The sequence below is a fragment of the Gracilinanus agilis genome, chromosome 2, assembly GCF_016433145.1.
Source record: "Gracilinanus agilis isolate LMUSP501 chromosome 2, AgileGrace, whole genome shotgun sequence".
Lineage (NCBI taxonomy): Eukaryota > Metazoa > Chordata > Mammalia > Didelphimorphia > Didelphidae > Gracilinanus > Gracilinanus agilis.
In genome coordinates, this window is record NC_058131.1 from 637785508 (window position 1) to 637806605 (window position 21098).

A 21098-nucleotide genomic window follows, 5' to 3' on the forward strand; every position below is an offset into this window, starting at 1 on the left:
ATTCCTCTATACAACACAGATGATATTATTAAATAACAACACAAAATAATATATGATTTAAGTCTTGAATGAAGGGGAATAAATGGACCAAACAAAAATTTTGCTATTTATGAGACTTTAAAACAATTGACAGAATAGAAAAAAATTTGTAAATTTAATGGTGTGATTGGAAATTTTGTAGAGGTAGTGATCTCAATCTTTTAAAAACTCAGTTATATACACTTCTGAATTCAGTGTAGCTAGTCATGGCTCAGTTGATAGGGAACAAAGTACTTATCCCAAGTTGGCTTAAGAAATTTTTGTAAAAAGGGAAAAGAAGGTGAACATTAAGACATCTCATTAGGGGAACAGTGCAGAGAGTTTGAGACAAAATGTACCTTGCTCTGAGGAAAAGAAGGCCACCTTCTTTTCCAATATATCATTTTTAATTAGAAGCATGTCTTTGCATCCTTTTTATAGGTCTTTCTCTTTAAAGGATAAGCTCTGTTTTAGAGAAAGATGAGAACCAGTTTTGAGGTATTAAAAAAAACATGAAAAAGCCTCAGATTTTAAGGAAAAAACTATACTTAAAAAAATTCCTTGCCTTCTCTTTTAGACACAATATTGTGTATTGATTTCAAGGTAGAAGAGAGTTAAAGGCTAAGCAATGGGGGTTAAGTGACTTGTCCAGAGTCACATAGCTAAGAAGTATATGAAGACAGATTTGAACCCAGGACCTCCCATCTCTAGGCCTGGCTCTCAATCCACTGAGTCACCTAGCTGCCCCCAAGCTGTGCTTTCTGAAGTGAATAAGCTCCTAATGTTGGGAGAAGAAAACATTAAAGAAAGGGAAGAGAAGAATGTATGGAACAGTTTTTCCCTCTAGTGTTCAATTTCAACTCAATTCAAAAGTATTTACTAAACCCTCAGTATAGAGAGTGCATTATCCTGGGCTTGGGAAGTACAAAGACAAAACAAGATAATTCTTGTCCTTAAGGAACTTAGCAAAGATCTCTTGGGTACTGACTGGCAGGCTCAAGGAAGGATAAGTAAATGTCTGAGTTCATAAACAGATGGTTTAACCAAGAAAATATATGCAAAGTGGCAAATGAGTGGCAACAATTGTACCAGTGATATATATATATATATATATATGTAGCATTTTAAGATTACAATAGAAAAAGCATGGGATTTCCTAAAAGACTTCTATGGTTCCTTCTAGCTTCATATCTGTGATTCTAGGATTGATTGAGCATAGTTATAGATTCTAGGTGCCATAAGAGTTCAGAGCAGGGAGAAATGAAGCAATATAAATACTCATCTAGTTCATATTAAGTGCGGAGAAATTATTTAAGACTCTGGGTAAGGAGATGGAAAAAGGATTGGGCTTTGGAGGATGGTAGAATTCTAGTGGACCAAAAGAAGGGAAGAATTATGGTGTTTTGAGATGGGAGATATCAGTGAATGGACAGTGATGTACTTTATGCTCAGAAGATAAACATTAGTCCTGTGTAGTTAGGATGTAGGATTCATAAAGGAGTATGAATTAGGCCTCGAATACCAAGAAAAGGCATTTAGACATTGTCTTGTGGGCAAGAATAGAGGAGCTATTTAAAGTTTTTAAGTGAACCAATGTCTTAATGAAAAAGTCCCTTAAGAAGATTAATCCAGAGCTCACGTGCAGGGGGACTGAGTGGACATGGAGAACAGAAATAGGAAAGGAGAGGTAGGGGAAACAGTTTGGAGTTTCTTGTAATAGCTCCAGTGAGGTGTGATAATATATTTAAATTAATAGTTCTGGCCAACTTTAGATTTAAGTATTTTATTTTGGGCTCCCAAATACACTTTTAGGGTAATGGAACAAAATCTCAGGACAGTCACAATATCTGAAATTCAGCTTTGAGTTAATAATGGGTAGTATTTACATACTGATTTAAGTTTTACAAAGACTCTAATATGTATTCTCTTATATGATGCAATAATCTCATTAAGTATATGATATTATTAGCCTCATTTTACAGGATAGAGGTCAGAGGTTAAATAACATGCCCAACATCACATAGCTGCCAAGCTTCTAAGGCAGAATTCAAATTCAGACTCCATGTAGTTGCCCATGTAGTCCTGAATCTTATGGTCTTGTTCACAGAATGTTCTTATTACTAGAAAACTGATGGACCAAGGAAGTTCTAAGTGTTGTCTTAGGATCCAAAGCACTTGGCTATAGGAAACAAATATAGCTCATTGCTCTTGGCTGCCTCTTTGCTGGCCAACACCCTGGGAAACATGAACACATGTGGGAAAGGTTCCAGGAAGCCCAAAAAATGTGGCGATTCCTTTTCTGAGACTTAGGGACATACTCGGACCTAACCATTATTCTATAAGCAATAGAATTCACCTTAAGGCAACAAGGTTGTGGCCAGCCTAATTATTTACCTGCAATCAATAATAGCACTTTCTACTTCTTAAATGCCTTAGCGAGCACCACCTCTGTATGCTTTAAGAATAGGAACACGCTAGCTTACAACATATTTTATCTGTGGCTCCATGGGCTTCGAAAATGATCGTGCTAATAGTCCTCCCTAGATAGCTATCAGAGGGCCCATGTCCCAATTAGTAATATTTTTAGCTTTGAGATGAAAAGAATTCTCTTAAAATAGATATGCTAAAATCTAATATCATGCTTCAGGGTGTTAGCATTAGAACAAAAGGAGGCCATAAGCAATATATACTTTTTCTTTCTCTCATCATTGATTGTTTTTGTGAATCATGGGCTATTTGTTTCCCCTTTTCCTTGCAAAAAAGGTGAAGAGAGTGAGGAAGGTAGTAGAACACTGAACTGGTGATTCCTTCATCCCCATTGCCCTCATTTTCGAAATCCCGTAGCTCCAATGAGTTTAGTTAAATTTTATTATGGCCCAGGTCTATATTAGGATTTGTAGAGATATGAGCAAAGTATATAGCATGGGCTCTGTCCTCAAAGCATGCACAAGAATCTAATGAAGAATTGATTTTAGAAACCCAGCAGGTCAAACTACCATCCATAGCAATCTGAAGGAGGAGACCTATCAGTGTTTAGACTGGCTGTACAAAACACACACAAAGAAATTCATCTTATTTGTGTTTCTGAAATCTTAGAATTTTACTGGCTATCGATTATTTATGTTGAAGGCTCAAGGCTAGTGTCTATTCAGTATGGGCTCACCAGTTATGTTCAATGAATACAATCACATTTATCGATAAACAAAGTCGAATTTGTTGTAAAACAGAAATGATTTGGGAGTTATCTGCTGACATGGACTATTTCTACCACTTTTATCCTTTATGAGTATAACAGATAACATATTAGCCTGATGTGTAGTCTATTCTGCTGTACGGATTCTTGGAAAGGTAAACAGTTTTGCTACAATCAGTAGTCATAGAAGTGATGAAAGTGGCAACAACTTACACAAGGAAACAGTTAGCTTTTAACATGTTGTAAGAAAGTATTCTAAGAGTGTTGTGTCCAAGGCTTTAGTCATGAATCCATAAAGTCATCAATAGGCATATTTCTTCCACCAACGTGGATTTCAATCCATCCATATCTATTCTCATTATGCAGTCCTTGTCTTTCCATAAGACCTTCGTGGAAGATCTATCCAATAAACTGAAAGCCTTCCTCCTTTTATTTTAATATTTTTCATCTGTACAATACTCAGACTGTCCACTTAAAAGTTATCAATGCCGGGGCAGCAGGGTGGCTCAGTGGATAGAGACACAGGTCTGGAGATGGGTGTGGGTGGATCTTCATTCAAATCTGGTCTCAGACACTTCCTAGAAGTGTGATATTGTGCAAGTCACTTATCCTCAGTTGCCTAGCCCTTCTTCTCTTGGAACCAATACTTAATATCAATTCCAAGACAGAAGGTAAAGGTTAAAAAATCATCAATGCCTTCGTCTTGTCTACTTCATCCCTCACTCATACTGTATAAAATCCTAACTCAAGCCATCTAGTCCAGGCCCCTCATTACAAGACAGTTCTTTTCTTCAAAGAGTTTATATCCTAATGGCTAAAGGCAATATATAAAGGAGTGCTAGAAAGCAGGGTGAAGGTGGAGAGGAGGAGAAAGAGAATTGCCCCCTAAAGCCATGTTGAAGAATTGACAAGAAGTTTCACTGGAGTGAAGGAGACTTAGTTCTTGACAAATAAGGCAAATATCTTACCTATTACAGTGAGGAAAGGCAGAAATGGGATCCTGGGTTCCAATGGGGTAGAGATGGGCAAAGAGAAGAACCACAGTGAAAACACTATAGGAAGCTACATACCAGCTATATGGTGAGCTCACCTTCTTTTTTGGTCTTTTATCTCCCGGATGATCTTTTTACAAGAGTCAAGTGTAATAATAACAAGAAGGATGATTGCTCATATTTATATAGCTCCTTTTGGCTGTAAGGAAATTTACCAGGAATTATTTGATTCTCAGGATAGACACAGGTAAGACAGGGACTATTATTCCCATTTTATAAACAAGGAAACTGAGACTGAAAAAGACCATGACTTATCTAAGGTCATATCGTTGGATCTGAATATTTGAGTGAATGCTGGATCAAATTTACATTATGTTCTCAGTTTAGAAATAATCATTTTCATCAGGGCACCATGTAAATATCAGCCATTATTATTATTAGAGTTCACATGGTATAGTGAAAAGAGTTCAGTCAGTTACTACCTGTCTGATTTGAGTACTTCACTTTACCCTTCTGAAACTCAGTTTTACCATTTGTAAAATTGATGGGTTTGACTAAAAGGGCTCTAATATTTCTGACAACTTAAAATCTATGAGTGTTTTTATGACTTACATAGTACTTACTAGTTTATAAAGCACTCTCACATACATTATCTCATTTGGTCTTAACAGCCTTCTAAGGTAGAGTGACAAATGAGGGAACTGATGCTCAGTTCATGTTTACACTACTGTAAATGCAGGCTAGCTAAGATTTGAGTTCATTTATATTCACACCAATTTGACAGGTTCGAGTTGGTCAAAATGGTTTGTTTGGGCAGATGATATTAGATGAAGTTCCCTCTAATCAACATAGATATAAAGCATGAACCTAACTGTTACTTCCTGGTTCTGAAGCAATTTTGTGTGACTGCCATCATATTCAGTGGGATGGACTGCGTTTACCTGGTATTGTTTTCATTCACAACCTTAGGATTTGGTTGGATGGTGGTCATTCTACAGCAGTTTCCTTCTGACCCTTAAAATTTGTTTTTAACCCTTACTTTCTATCTTACTATCAACACTGTGTATTGGTTCTAAGGCAGAAGAGTGGTAAAGGCTAGGCAATGGGGGGTCAAGTGACCCAGAGTCACACAGTAGGAATTGTCTGAGGTCAGATTTGAACCCAGGATCTCCCATCTCTAAGCCTGGCTCTCAATCCACTGAGCCACTTATGTACCCTCTTCTGACCTGTTTTCACATGCAGCTTGAAGTCTATGCTTTCTATGGCTACTGTATTCCCCTGATGTGATATCAATATAACATCATTCTAACTACTCAATGATATTTCAGATGCAGTAATATCAAACTATTCAATCACTCGCACCATTGCCTTTAATATTAAACATATTTAGCTTATTCATAAAAGGAATGGTTTGCACTAAAGCATTCTTCACTATTCATCTTGATTGCATTCAGCTTAACCTCCAAAATATGTCATTTCCCTTGGATTTTTGGTTGTGTATATAAAACTAAGTGCTTTCTTATATGGGCTGGAAGAAAGAAAAATGATATCCTTTTTCCAGGAAGAAAATCCTGAACTATTTAAAGGAATTGTTGAGGCCTGAAGGAGAATATCATGGCAGCTAGGTTTGCCAATTGCTCACATGTGATAAGTTGAATGACAATATATTTAATGATGGGAGCACTAAATTGAGAGTCAGAGGACCTGGGTTCAAATGTTGGTTATGTTTTTCATTACATGTGTGATTTTGAGAAAAATCTATTAATTCTCTGGCCTTTGCTTTCTTTGTAAAATGATAGGGTTGAACTAGATCAGTGGTTCTTAGGCCATTGGGTTTCAGGACGCCTTTACTCCCTTAGAAATAATTGAGGACTCCTCTCTCAAGAGCTTTTGTTTGTTTGGATTATATCTAATAATATTTATGTTGGAAATTAAGATATCTTAGTATCATTTAGAAAATAGTTTTCAAAGATCACATGAAAGAATCTTGGGGAGATTGTAAGGGGACTTAGGGGGAGTCTCTAGATCAGTGATTCCCAAAGTGGGTGCTACTTCCCCCTGGTGGGTGCTGCAGCAGTCTAGGGAGGTGGTGATGGCCACACTTTTTTTGTATTACATTTCTATTCTGAGTTCAATAAATAGTTTCATAATTTTCAGGGGGCACTAAGTAATATTTTTTCTGGAAAGGGGGCGGTAGGCCAAAAAATTATGGGAACCACTGCTCTAGATCATTCCTTGAGAACCACTAGAAAAGATTATCTAAAGCCTGTGTTTCTTTGGACACATGTTTATTTCTATTGTTCCTATAGTCTTACACCTAAATCATAAAATTCTAGAGTAGAGAAAAATTTTCTCATTGGCCTTCTAGTCCAACTGATGCCTGAAAATGGATCCTCTCCCCTATAGCATACCTGACAAACAACCATCCAACCTTTGCTTAAAGACCTTAAGGGAGGAATTCATCCCAGTACTTTTTTTTAATTTTTAAAACCCTTACCTTCCATCTTGGAGTTAATACCTGTTTGTATTGACTCCAAGGAAGAAAAGTGGTAAGGGTAAGCAATGGGGGTCAAGTGACTTGCCCAGGGTCACACAGCTGGGAAGTGGCTGAGGCCAGATTTGAACCTAGGACCTCCAGTCTCTAGGCCTGACTCTCAATCCACTGAGCTACCCAGCGCCCCCATCCCCCCCAATACTCTTCTGACAAACTCTAATTTAAGGAAGTTATCCCTTACTTTAAGCTTAAATTTTCCTCTTTGTAGCTTCTGTCCATTATTCTGAATCCTGCCCTCTGGTACCAAGCAGAGCAATGTTTATCCCTCTTCTATCTGACAGCTTTTCAAATACTGCAGGATAGCTATCCTGTTACCTCCCTATGTATTCTCTTCTATAGGCTAAACAGTTCCACTTTCTTCAACCAGTTTTCATGGCATGAACTAGAGATCCTTCAACATACTAATTATCCTCCTCTATTGGCTCTCCATCTTATCACTGTCCTTCCTAAAATTTGGGAGCTAGAAATGATTAAAACATTCCAGCTGTGCTCTGACAAGGACAGAGTAATATGAGTCTATTAGCTCTTTATTCCTGAACTCTATACCCATTAGTACATGATCAACAAGCTGGGGGCAGCGAGGTGATTTGATAGATAGTAATTTCCTATGGACACGGCCTTTTACCGATTCGTATGTTAAGGGCAAAGAGTTCATATTTGGTCCAGATGGAAGCAGATTGAGACTTATGTTAGGAGAATGTCCAGGAGATCATAGAGAAGACTATCTCATGAATTGTGACATTCCCAAAGTTTTGAAGAATAAATGCTTTTGTTTTCTATCTCCTTTAATATTGGATACCATCCTGGGCACATTATATTTAAATTCCTAAGTTAAATAATCAAGATCTGGAGGGGATTTGGGAGGTAATTCAGTCCAACTGCTTCATTTTACAGTTGTAGAAACCAAGGCACAGAGAAGTTAAATGCCTTGCCCAAAGTCATATTCATAGTAAGGCTGTGAGGAGCAGAGACAATATGGACCCAGGCCTCTCAGACTCCCAACCTAGTATTCTTTCCACTACACTATTCTGACTTAATGAATACTCACTGGTTTGAATAGGATTGAATTTATATAGCTTACTTAAAACTATTGCCCTAGGCTATTGTACAGGCACCTGGGACAGGAAGCCTTCCCTAGAGAGGGACAATAGCCACAGTGCCATTCACTTTTTGCTTCAGTGAGGAAAGCAAGTATTTTGTTAGGAATATGGCAAGATCTCAATTAGTACGAATAAGGAATTCCTTTGTAGTGATCACATTTTTCAGAGTTTGCACTACATATTTCCATTGGGGTGGAACTAATGGGTCATTTTTTAATGTAATTATAACTTTGAATACTGTGAATTTGAATACATGGGACCATTTCTGGGGAATTGATGTTTACACTAATCAGGACCTAGTTGCATGTTAATGTGTTCTCCATTAACATCAAATCCAATGCCTCTTTGGAGCAGAGAAGTAACTGCCTTCAGGCCTATACCAATAGAGATCAAGTAGACACTGGCATATCTTACTAAACTGAAGAGGCTTGAAATATAAGAACCAAACCTTTGCCAGACTCTGTCTGTCACCTGAAAAGCCAACAAACTAAGAAAGGCTAATAAAACACTATGCCATGGTCTGTGTCTGTGGAGGAGGTAGCAATTCTGATGAAATCATGGAAGCGTGAAGGATTACAGTATACTATTAGCATGCTACAAAACCCTCATTTTCATTTAATTCAGTGATTACCTCTTAAGTATGTACTGCAGGCTGAGTTCTGGGCTAAATGCACTGGAGAAGATACATAGATAAATAAAGACACTCTCTGCTCTTAAAAAACTTACAATTATTCTGGAAGGCTATAAGACTCATGCACAGATAATGAAACTAAAAAGTAGACTATGATGTGCCCACCAGAAAGGTTGAAGCAAAATACTGTGGAAAGTCTGAAGGAGGAAAGATAACTTCTTATTGGGGGAAGGAGGGGTAGCTTCACAGAATAGTAGGCAATGAGGTCTTTTTTAAAAAATAGTATTTTAACAGGTGGAAATAGGACTTTGATAAAGGAAATGCATCAGATAAGCAGGGAGGCTGGGTGTGAGTGGGAAAATATGAGGAATACAAAACAGTTCCAGCCATCATTTTCATTTGTTTTCTCAGAGAAAAGAAGAAAAGGAGACCGAGGGGAAGTCATTTTTACCTTAATGTACATCTGTCAATTTTATCCAGGAAAAATAACCCTTTTAACTTTTTCCTTCCATCTTAGAATCAGTTCTGTGTATTGGTTCCAAGACAGAAGAATGGTAAGGACTAGACAGTGGGGGTCAAGTGACTTGCCCGGGGTCACACAACTAGGAAGTGTCTGAGGTCAGATTTAAGCCTAGGACCTTCCATCTGGCTCCCTATCCACTGAGCGCCCTACCTTTCTCATCTTTAATTTTTAACAATTGTTCCCCAACTTTCAAAGGACATTCAACATCTATTCATCCATCAGAGACGGATGTCTATCAGAGAAGCAGCATGACATAGTGGATAGAATGTTGGGCATGTATTTATGATGATCTGAGTTCAAATTCTGTCTTAGACATTATATCTGTGTGACCCTGGATAAAATCTGTAAAATAGAGATAATAATGCACTGCCCGCTTCATAGTGTTGTAAAGTTTTTTTTTTTAGATCAAAAATCTCTTTGTAATCCTTAAAGTGATACACACACACACACACACACACACACACACACACACACACACACATATATATATTTATGTATAACACCTCATGTCTAGAACCCTCCCTTCTTCCAAACTTCCCTACCAATGTTGAGGGTACCACCATCTTGCCAGCCTCCCAGGTCCACAACCTGGTTGATTTCCCTCTCATTCGCCACAGAGATCTAATCATTTGTTAAATATTGTATTGCCACTCCAACCTTCACAGCATCCCTTAAATATGTCCCTTTTTCTCTTCTCATACAACTATCATCCCAGGTCTGGCCTTAATATCATCTTTTACTTGTACTTTTGCCATAGCCTCCTAAATAGGGTCCCTGCCTTAAGTCTTCACATTCCAGTCCCCATAGCTGCCAAAGTGATTTCCCTAAAGTGTTGGTCTAACCATTTCACTCCCTTGCTCAGTAAACTCCAATGGCTCCCTCTAGGATAAAATATAGAGTTGTCTGGTAATCTTAGCCTCTTCATACCCTGGTCCTTATCTAGTTTATTATCCTTGGTGTAGTCTGTTATCTCACAATACCAGCCTGTGTGATGTTCTTTGCAAATGATGCTCCATCTCTTACCTCATGCCATTGTCTAGTCCCCTTATCTAGAATGCTCTTACCTTGCCTTTTTTCTTGACATCTCTGGCTTCTTTCAAAACTCATTTCAAATGCCATCTTCTCCAGGAAGCTTTCTTGGTCACTTCTACTGTTTGAGCCCTCCCCTCTGATTACCTTCCTTCAACTAGATGTGACTATTTTTTCCCACAGATTGGTTTTTCCAATCCTGCGTAAACTCTTTGGGGTCAGGGATTGTTTTTGTGATTTTGCCTTTCTTTCCATCCCAGAACTTAACATAATACCTAACATTTACTAAATGCTTATTAAATGATTTTTGATTGGTAGATATACATTTCAGATCTTATTATTTAGTGATTTAAGATTTACATAGTACTTTCCTCAAAATAGCCCTACAAGGTAAATAGTAAAGTGTTGCTATATTGATTATTCATTAATTTTTTAAAATTTACAAGCATTTATTTTTCTTCTATCCTCATACCCCATGGGAGGGAAGAGGACTCGTAATAAATATGGATAGGCCAGATTAGAAAATATGTGTCTGATTCTGTCCATTCCCTCTCTAAAGGGAGGTTGGTACCATTCTTCCTGATCAGTCTTCTGGAATTATGGTCAGTCATTGTGTTGATCAAAGTTCTTAAGACTTTCAAAGCTATTCTTGAATTTTGTAGCTATTGAAAAAAGTTCTCTTGCTTTCACTCACTTCTCTATGCACCATTCAAACACATATTCCTAATCAGCCAATGAACACTTAAAAAGCACCTACAATTTTCCAGGCCCTGTTGTAAGCACTAGAAAATCTCTGCTTTCCAGAAACTAGTGGTCTAATGATTTCCTTGAAACCATCTCCTTGGTTGTTTCTTATTGTACAATGTAGTATTTCCTTTATGTTCATATACCATAATTTATTCAGACCTTCCCCAGTTGATGGGCACAGATGAGGAAACATGATCACAGACAAAGAAATAATATCACAAAGGAGAAGTGAGGGATTGCCCACAATCAAATACTGGTAGTTAGCAGCAGAACTGGGTCTCAAATCCAGGTCTCCGTTTCTGGTTCATTATCCTTCACTGCACGGTTTCCTTTCAGGAAGATCAGTATCACCTCTAAAAGTCTTTACATTTCCCTTTTAAGAATGATACTTTAAAAGCTACCATCTTTATTTGTACCCTAGATATCTGGCAGGTGTTGATGAGATTACTATGCTTTCCTGTTGTATTAGCACCCTCCCATTCTTCACCCCCCCCCCAAAAAACCCCTCCAACTCAGAGAAAGGGAATGGATTCCCACTGCTTTGACCCAGGAACTTCTAGAGTGAATGAAGATCAATTGCCAAGAAGACTAACATTTGCTTCAGCATCTTGAGAAAGCCCCAAATAAAAATCAATAGCTGTAAGATTAGCTTCTAATAGGAACCCTGAACAAAATGGAATTTCAGTGAGCTTAATTTTCTGTGCATATTCCAAACACTCCGAAAGAGAACTCTTCCTGTTCGATGTTTACATCTTAAGTTCTCTTCCAGATCAGAGATTTGGTTTATAAACGACTCAACCTGAGACACTTCCCCATGTCCTCCTCATCCCCCCAAAAGATTTCAATATTTTTTTTCAATGTCTCCCTATCCTCCCCACAACCTCCTTTCTTTCCTACCTATTGGTGTTTGGATACTTCAAGAAGCTAGCATTGAATAATTGTGTTTTAGATGTTGTAACAAGAAACTAGCAGATGCAAGTTTAGTGAGTATTGAGTTTTAAACTTGTCTCCCTGTGATTTGTGGCCATGTCACTGCAAATATTTTTCAATGTCACCGCCTTCGCCAGGCTGTCACTGACGCAGTCAGCTGGGGAATAGAAGGCCTAACACCATGATCTCAGTATTAATGGGAGCTGTTGAAAGTGGCAAAGGTGATAAAGTATTGTTTAGTTATTGGTGCCATACTTTGGCTGCGGGACATTATTATAAAACGTGGGTATTTTTTTGTCAGATTTCAATCACGTTTCCAATAACATGTTTAGAAACTTACAGAACCAAGGACCAACATAATAGTGATTTTTTTAAGCTAAAAGAGTTCAGCTGTGTGATCTGGGAACTTACAACAAGAATCTGTAATTTTTATATCACCTGCCACAGGACTGCCTATTCTTTCCTCCTCCTACCTCTTTTGGAATATACTTGTTAATAATAGCAAGAATTTATATAGTGCTTTAAAGGTTTGTAAGGTACTTTACTAATATTTCATCCTTGTAACAATCTTGGGAGATATGGTTTTTATATCTCCATTTTATAGGTAATGAAACCGAGGCAAACAGGTTGAATGACTTGCCCAGGGTGACATATCCAGAATTTGGGGTTGGATTTGAACTCCAGGTCTTCCTGAACTCCAGGCTTAACCACTAGGCAACTTCACCGCCTCTGTGATGTTGAGATGTATTTAGATGGACTGATGATTACTCAGTGAGGTGGACCACAGGCAGTTCCAAAGTATTGGATACTAGATTTTTCAAAATCTGTTTTCTACAGTGCCAGGTGATTAAAAAGTGCTTCAGGACAGGCCAACCTGGTAGTTAAATTTGTGTGCCATCTGTTTTCTTTCCTCTCTAGCCCAGTCTGAGAAGAAACAGAGATATAAAAGGTGCATAAGGTTTTTAGACAATGACATCCTGTTTTACAAAATTGTATTTCATCCAGGAAATAGCAGGAATTTCCCCGTTTGCCCCCAGCCACAGGAAGAACTTAAATGAATGGCTTTGTGGGAGAGGATGCCATCGTCATTAATAGCAGTCCTTGTGCTTAGCTTATAATTAAAATAACCTTTAAAATTCAATCTTTATGGATGGCGGAGATAACTTGATTTGAAGCCCTTCAATACACACATTTTGTGCAGCATTCACCCAGATCCAATAGCTGTTTAGGAAAAAAAAGGGGGAACATAAAAATAGATGATGAGAGTTTATATAGCTTTTAAATATCAAGCTGTCAAGCTTTGAGCAGGTAGAAATATTGTAATTGAAGAAGAGTGAAGAGAAAGGGTTGATATTAGTATGAGGGCTTTCAAGTGAATTCAGACTAAGCAGAGTCTAGGAGAGACAGGCTTTTTGCCAGTTCTTTGCATCGTCTGACCTCCCTTCCCAGTCGAGATTTGCTTGATAAAACAGACACAACCTCAATAAAACACTAACAATAGAAAAAAAGTAAATAGAAATCATATTAAGCAGTAGCAATATTGCATGAATTGAAACAAAAATTTAGCTATAATAGCCTTGGCAGATTTTAATATTGTCCCCAATCACATCACAATATGAATCATATCATCGTGTTTCTAAATAATGTTTATCGTCTTTAAATCTCCTTGCCTAGGCTACGTCTTCCATTATTTGAGGTTTGTGCGTGCTTGTGTGTGTGTGTGTGTGTGTGTGTGTGTGTGTGTGTGTGTGTGTTTTTAAAAGAACTCATAAATAATTAATGTACAGGAAGCAAGGGGGGCAGGGATGAGAGAGTGGAATAAAATCTCTGTTGGAACAGTACTGTTGTGTTACAAATTGTGTTACACACAACTGAATGTGTTGTTAAATATTTTAATACTGTCATTGGGTCCAACTCCTGGGATAAGTGAGTAGAATAGAGATTATATGTGGTAGACAGAGAGAAAAAAATAAAAAAAATCCATTGGTCAGCATCTAGCTACAGTCTTAAAGGAGGGTACGACTAGCATTGCATACAGAGTGGTACATGCCCATCCCTGTTCCTGAAATTGATCTTGGTCTAAGGGGGTAGGGTGGGAAGATGGAGTGTTGTTCTTTTGAGTCAGAGAGACCTGAATATGAATCTCATCTTAGTCACTTTAGCTGTGTGACCCAGGCCAGTCACTGAACTTCTCTGTGCCTCACTTTATTTTTCTATAAAATGGAGATAATAATAGCCTCTACCTCATAGGGTTATTAAAGACTCAAATGAGAAAACAGATGTAAAGCCTTGATAAATACTTGATAAATTCTAGTTGTATTTGTATAAGCAAATTGTATAAGCAAAAGAATGGTGGGAGATTAGCAAAACAAGACAGTGCTCTAAAGAGAGGGTTTGGTGTTTTGTTTTTGTTTTCAATTTCAAGAAATGATTCGAAATTTTGATCTGAATGAAAAATCAACATCAGACAGTTTAGAGAATCATAAAGTCATAGAATTTGGAAAGTGGGAAAAAACTTAGAGATTATCTAGTCTGATAGATATATAGACAGACAGGCAGGGAGGCAGACAGGGAGACAAAAAGGCATTCTCTGATCTCAAGGAGCTTACATTCTAGTAGGGACAACTCATAAAGGAGACAAGGCTAAAAAAGAGGGAAGGTATTCATAAGAGGGATAAGTAGAGAAATTCAGAAAGTCATAGATTGAGTTATCATTGAAGAGAGTTTGACAGCCATGGATCCATCCTTAAAAAGAAGTTCTAGAAAGAAATCCACCAATTGACAGGAGTGAAGGTATATTTGAGTAAGAAGAATGAATGTCCTCTACCACATTACTGATAAGTAGTAGTGCAGGCTTCACTCAAAAATCTTTCATCTTGGCTCTTTCATGAACTAATCAACAAATATTCATTAAGCACCCACTATGTACAAGATGCTATTAAACATTGGTGATACAAATAAAAAGAATGAAAAAAGCTTTATTCACAGTGAATTTATATTCTAACGGGGAGGTATCTCAAATCACATGTAGAATAAATTAAAAGAAAAGAAATATGGATAAATACAGTCTATTTAAATACAAGGGAATTTGAGAGGGGGAGGTATTATCATCAGCCAACCAGTCAACAAACATTGATCACCTACTACGTGAAAGCATTTGTATAAAAGACACTGTGAGACGCAATGGTGGTATAGGGGAAGAATACTGGCTCTCATACTAGAGCCTCTGCATTTGAATTTGATTCAAATGTTTAGTACTTTATCTCCCTGGGCCTCAGTTTCTTCATTGGTAAAATGATAGAGTTGGGCTAAATGATCTCTGAGGTATCGTCTAGCTCTTGTTCTATGATTTTCCAGCTCCGACATTGCATTCAAAATTTATGTCTTAGTATATATTTAATTCTGACACCTGGAGAAGTCTGAGTAAATTCAACTTTTATAGTCAGTTTGCCATCTACTATCTCAATGTCCCATTAAGCCACCTTAAAACAGATTCATCACCTCCATACCTTGCACAACCTCCTACCCCTTAGGGATGTGCAATAAATGCTTACTGCTGAAACTAAGAGTGATCATCCTACTCGTGAGGCTATCGCTTCTAATCAAACTGGTCCAGTTCAACCTTGGATATTTGGAAGATGGGGAAAGAAATGCATCCCCTCCCTACCTGATCCACCAGGAAGCAATTGAATGATAGTGGTCCTAGAGCAGGGTCGGCAACGGTTGGCACTTGAGCCATATCTGGCTCCACCTCCCGACCAGCCAGTCTGGGCAGAGCCCCAGGATGTGCCCCAGGGCCCCTTCAGCCCCTGCCCCATGTTCCAGCGCCTTCTGCCTCCATCCTCCTCCTTCCACAGGCGTTTATGGCTCTCACGGCCAAAAAGGTTGCCGACCATTGTCCTAGAGGCTTAGGCAGGCATTTGATGTAAGCTCCTGAGGACAGGAGTATCACCTTATTTCTTTCTATACTGGCCATTTCCTAATATGATATTTTGTAGTTTCTTAATAAATTTTAATATTAAATGAATATATTAAGGTTAGAAGCATTGAGTGGTGAGATTATTGTGCACCCCTCTAACTTAATTAGCATATGCATATATATACATATATACACCCTCCAATTTCCATAAAGCCAACTGCTATTAAGAATAAAACATAGTAATATATATATATATTTATATATATATATATATATACACACAGGCTTCTATAATCTCTCCCTCTCTCCCCACTGTTTCAATTTATTCATTATTCTTACCTTAGGGTAACCTTTATTTAGTTCAAGGGTTCTTAACCTGAGCCCCACCAATTTTAATATATTCATATATATGTACATATATATGCACACATATATACAGATAGATACATTTCAATATTTTCTTTGTAGTCCTATAGATTTTGATGTATGCATTTAAAATCATCATTCCAAAAGGAGATCTATAGCCTCATTTGACTGCCAAAGAGGTTGGGGAACACAGAAAAGGGTGAGAACCCCCTGTAGTTTGTTTTACATCTCTTCACCATTTTTCTCCACATATACCCTTCTTACTTATGTCCTGCTGTTCATGCTTCTGTATGCTTTGCTTACTCCATGCCTTACTTTTGTGTGGGATGCTCTCCCACCCTCCTCTGCCTCCAGCCCATATCTTATGGTCCAGTTTGAGTCTCACTTCCTTGATAAAGTCTTTTCTAATGATAGCAGACTACAATAACTTCTTTCTCTAAATTGTTACAGTCACAGTCTATATCATGTAATATTGTCCTTTAATTGTCTTACCTGCATTAATCCTTTCTCATCTAACAGACTGTGAGATCCCTCAGGGTGGGAAGAGCATCTGATTCTGCTGTCTCCCTCACTTTGTCTAGCACAATGCTTAGGGCTTCTAGAAAGACTTAAATCAGAATGATAGAATCTTAGAGCTGAAGGGAACATTATAGTTCTTGTGCAAACTAAACCCATGCATTAATTTCCCTCTACAGTGTTTTCAAAGTCATTCATGGAGATAAAGTGCAACATAATTAATAGAGTTCTGGACTTGGAATCTGGGAGACTTGGTCTCAAATCCCACATTCAGTTCTCAGTTGTTGTGTTACCCTGGGTAAATCCCTTGATCTGTATCACCCTCAGTTTCCTCATCTCTAAAAGGGGACAAATAACTAGTAAAATATCAACCTCATAGGACTGTAATGAGGTTTAAGTGAGGTAACACATGTAAAGCACTTTGAAAGCCAAAAATATGTTATAAATATTAGCACTTATCATATGGTGTTTGCTTAAATACCTCTAGGGATGAGGCATATTTATTTCTTTAAATAACTCACTTGATTTTTGGACAGTTCTAATTAGTAGGAAGCTATTCTCTCCTCTATATAGAACAAAGCTCTTCCTCTTTGGACCTTATACCATAGGTCTAGAGCTGAAAGGAACATTGGAGGTTTCTTTAGTGTCTTGTCTTATTCTAGCAGTAAGTAGTAAAAGCCAGAATTTAAATAAATCCAAATCTTATGTACTTTTCACCTCACTATTTTTGGTTCTGGTTCTTGCCTTTTAGGGCCAAGCAAAATAAATTTAATCTTTCTGCTATATGAAAATGTTTTGATCATTAAAGACAAGTAAAGGTAGCTAGGTGGCACAGTGGATAGTGTATTGGGCTTAAGGTCAATAATATCTAAGTTCAAATCCAGCTCCAGATGCTAGCTGTGTGATCCGGGGCAAGTCACTTTAGCCTGTTTGTCTCAGTTTCTTCATCTGTAAAATGAGGTAGCGAAGGAAATGGCAAACTACTGCAATATTTTTGCCAAGAAACCCCCAGATGAAGTCATGAATAATTGGACAAGACTGAAACTACTGGATAATGACAACAAAAAGAACCAAGAATTCTTTCCTCTTGGAAAGAATACTGAATAGAGATTTGGACAATCAGTTGGTTCTAGTCTTGATTTAATTATAATTTCATTGTTTGCCCTTGGACAAGTCATTCTCTAGACCTTAATTTCCTTCTTTACAAAATAAGAGAATTGGATTAAAGGGTCTCTTTAAACCTTTCTAATTCTACTTTCTAGGACTGCAGACATGGTGCTATAGATGCAAACAGCATAGTGATCCAAGGTACAGAGAAATCTAGCCAAGATATCCTGTTTTCTCCTGTTTCTATTTTTGCATCTTGAGTATCCCTAGAATAAGATAATGGCTGGTACTATAATCAAGGCTGCCATCTATAACAACTGTCTTCTTGCTTCCATACCTCAACTGCTCAAGTGCCTAGCACAGAGTAGGTGCTTAATAAATGTTTATTGATTGACTGGTAACACAGTGAGTTGTTATGATGGCCAATGAAAGGCACTTTATGCTTATTTAGGAATACCTGAGCTAAGGGCTAGAGGGAATGATTCTTTATTATAATCCCTACCACCACCACCACATGCCCAAACTGAAGTGATGCACTAAAGTGGCAAATTGCCAATTGTGCTCAACCCAAGATAGATAATAGGCACAAATATAAGCTTTATAATTATGGGCTTAGGTTGGCCCCATCACTGTGTTACCAGTCAATCAATAAACATTTATTAAGCACCTACTCTGTGCAGGATATCTTGGCTAGATTTCTCTGTACCTTGGATCACTATGCTGTTTGCATCTATAGCACCATGTCTGCAGTGATCTGGTGCTCTGGGTGGATTTCTCTGTGTATCTCTGCCTTCTCTTGTACTCCAGAGGAGGCCTATCTTGCCAGTATATAGTGTCAAGCTGTATGGCTCACCAAAGAATTTGGGTAATGATATCCCCATACTATAGCCTTGTTCATACAAAGTCACATAATCTCAGAGTTGGAATGGACCTAAAGGGTCATCTAGTATCTTCCCCACTTGATCTAGGAACCCAGAATAACCATTAAGTGACTGCTCAAGAAAACAACTAACACAGAAGAACCTGTTAGCACCCAAGGATTATTTCTTTTATTTCCTTTTTTCTTTTGAGTTTCATTCTTGAAAAATTTCCATCCCTCCTGGTCTGATGTTTCCTGAAGAAATTTAGTTTCTCCTACCCAACATTTTTCTGAACCCTTAGAAATTAGCATTTACAAAAACCAGGGAGCTTTTCAGACTATGTTCAATTGTCTCCTTCTTGATCACAAATTATAAGATGAAGTATTCACTTCCTTCTAAGGTTTCTATTATTTTATTTTTTCAAATTAAATTTTTTTATTTTTAGAAAAATGTTCCATGGTTACATAATTCATATTTTTACTTTACTCTTCACCCCCTTGAACTACCCACCCCATAGCTAACTCGCATTTCCACTGGTTTTAACATGTGTGGAGAGTTGAGACTTATTTACATATTATTGATAGTTGCATTGGTGTGGTCCTTTCAGGTCTACATCCCCAATCATGTCCTCATCAACCCAAGTGTTCAAGCAGTTGTTTTTCTTCTGTGTTTCCTCTCTTGTAGTTCTTCCTCTGAATGTGGGTAGCATTCTTTTCCATAGATCCCTAAGAATTGTCTTGGGTTATTGCATTGCTGCTAGTACAGAAGTCCATTACATTTGATTTTACCACAGTGTATCAGTCTCTGTGTACAACGTTCTTCTGGCTTTGCTCCTTTGCTGGGATTGTACCCCAAAGAGATCATAGATAAACAGACTTGCACAAAAATGTTTATAGCTGCACTCCTTGTGGTGGCAAAAAACTGGAAAGTGAGGGTATGCCCTTCAATTGGGGAATGGCTGAACAAATTGTGTATATGTTGGTGATGGAATACTACTGTGCTCAAAGGTTTCTATTATTTTATCCAAGCAACAAGGTTCTTCTTGTTGATAAGAATCAGATGCAGAATTTAATTTTCCTTTATTGGTTTTTCTATCTCTTGAAGGATGAAATTATCATTAAGATAAGTCAAGAAATTATTTACTGCTCTGCTTTTGGTAGAAAGGTCCAGCAGATATCTAGAGAATAAATGTATCAACTAATTTCAGTCTCTCCATCACTACTATATAATGCCTCTATTTTCCAAAATCTTCATTTATTTTCTCATTCCATACAGATCTGTACTCTAATGATATCACTTCTGTTTCTGCCACAATTGATTTTCACCCAAATGCTCTCCACATACTTCTCATGTGTTCTAGAATTTCCTTATAACCATATCTTTTTAAATATATAATGCAACCCTACCCTCTTCACATATTCAGTTTCTTTTTAGTAAATCAGAGCTTTTGAGAATCATATTACATTCAAGAATCTCACTACACCTACTCCTAGTTCTACTTTGAAATCTATTTTTTCTGTTTTCACTAACATCCCTCGTTCATCTTGCTTGTTACCTGTACTTTTTGTATTGGCAATAGATATGTGACCTTGGATTGATTCCTGAATTTTTTCATAGGCCACTCTTCTCTTGTGAATTCCTGAATATCATTCCTGCTATTCTTCTGCCTTGACTATGGCTGTTCTGTATGGTATCTGTCTTATTGTACATACACAGGTAGCTTTTTTCCTTTGCCATACTTTTTAATTGAAAACCCCATTTTATTTGATTTGTAAGATCCCAAGTAAATACCTTCCTACAAGTTTTTATTATGTGTACTCCATCCTTGGCCAGGATTCTTTTATTTCTCTATTTTAAGCCATGATCCAGAAGTTTAAAGCCCATTCTCTGATAAGATCTTGTTTACCAACCTCTCTATTCCCAGACTTGCCTTTCTTTTCTCAATTTGTTGTCTCCATTGGACAACATCTATGAAAATGCCACTTGTGTTCTTAAGGTTTTCAGTTCTTTGAATAAGGGTTTGCAATCCTTAGCACTGCTTTCCATGTTCCTTTTAGTTATATATGCTGTTTACCCAAATGAATCATTGGAATTGGGAAATAGTCATCTGGTTTGTGTCTTAGAAGTCTTTTAGTTTGGTACCTTCCGTGCATATTGCAAGAAGAAAGCAAATCTCTATATTGGTATCAGATTGACAAAAAGCTGCCTCAGGACCCTTTCAGGTAGGAATCACCAGGTATCTAGATTCATCTCTTCTTCCTCTGATTTTTACTCTATGATCTTTGACCTAACAGCATTTATGAATATACAGTGATGTTCCTTGAAGGACAAACAGTTGCTTCCTCCTCAATATATATAGTTCAATATATATATATATATATATGTATATATATATATATTCAGTATATATAAACAATTGGAAAAACATTGAGTGCTCATGGGTAGGACAAGCTAACATAATAAAAATGACCATTCTACCCAAATTAATTTACTTATTTAGTGCCATACCTATCAAACTGCCAAAAACTTTTTTACTGAATTAGAAAAAACTAAAACAAAGTTCATCTGGAAAAACAAAAGATCAAGAATATCAAGGGAAACAATGAAAAAAAA